At 45.5% G+C, this 1,204-nt stretch overlaps 1 pseudogene; it reads right to left on the bottom strand.

Annotated features, from left to right (window-relative positions):
• Gm14094 (predicted gene 14094) lies at positions 221 to 897 on the bottom strand (annotated as a pseudogene).

Here is a 1,204-nt window from a genome sequence, read left to right as displayed (position 1 = left end):
ATGTGGATACTTCATTCCTCCTTAGAATAGGGAACAAAATACCCATAGAAGGAGTTACAGAGACAAAGTTTGGAGCTAAGACAAAAGGATGGAACATCCAGAGACTATCCCACCAATGATAGATTCTTGTTCCCCTGGAACCAAGAGCCCAAATAAGTTCTCTCTTCTTTTTTTTTCTGTCCTAAATTGTTTATTGGATATGAATTTTACAAATATCACGGGATATGAATTTTACAAATATCACGTGTATTAGCAGTAACGGTGGAGCTGGAGAGTATTGCGCTTTCTCCAGGCTGCACGGCCCACCAATAGTGTGGTGGAACTTGTGGCCCTTTCCAAGGCCACAGCTCTTTAGGCCAGCAGATGTCAGCCCACGCATCTCTCTGTGTTTGTGGACTGGTTTGGTGATCCACTGGGTGTCAGGACTTCTTCTGATAGTTTTATGGAACAGATCAATGAGGATAACCTCAAAATATTTATATGTGGAATCTTCACCAACCCAGTAGGAATTCAGGACTCTCAAAACCCCACAATGGTGCCCAGCTCTCTCCTCAGCAACAGACTGAAGGCTTCAGGCAAATTTCAGCTGGTTAACACCATGGTGGACAGGCTTGCTTTAAGTTGCATCCTTAGGAACTGGGCGTTTACGACAACCATGGCGGGCATGAATCCTGTAAATGACATAGCCTTGCTTAGCCTTGTACCCCAGTCTTCCAGCTTTATCAGGCCGGGTGGGCCCGGGAGCCCTGTGCAGCGCAGAGAGCTGGCGGTATTGCCAGCAGCGGACCCTCAGAAGAAAGCGCATCACATCGGACTGCTTCTTCCTCTATAGCTCCTGGATTTATTTGTATGCACCCATCTTGGCTCACCTGATGGCTGCCGCCAGAGGAAAGCAAGTTCTCTCTTCTATAAGTTGCTTTTGCCGTGGTGTTTTATTGCAGCAACAGAAAAATGACTGATACATACAGTTTCCCACTGAAATGGATAAAAATATGCCTATAGTGTGAGATTTAGCTTTAAGGTGGTATGTGCCAGTGAAGAACTAGAGGCAGGGGAAAGAAGAGCTACACGTGCATGACAAAATGGGTTGAGGATGTGACACTCTTTGAAAGATGTGTAGCCTGGGAATAGTATTCCAGAGGCAGCTGTAAAGTGGGACTGTAACATAGTTGAGAATCTCATCCTTTACACTGGTTCCTATACA

Source organism: Mus musculus, chromosome 2 (assembly GCF_000001635.26).
Source record: "Mus musculus strain C57BL/6J chromosome 2, GRCm38.p6 C57BL/6J".
NCBI classification, from domain to species: domain Eukaryota; kingdom Metazoa; phylum Chordata; class Mammalia; order Rodentia; family Muridae; genus Mus; species Mus musculus.
The sequence above is the reverse complement of the archived record's forward strand: the minus strand, read 5'-3'. Positions and strand labels throughout refer to the sequence as shown.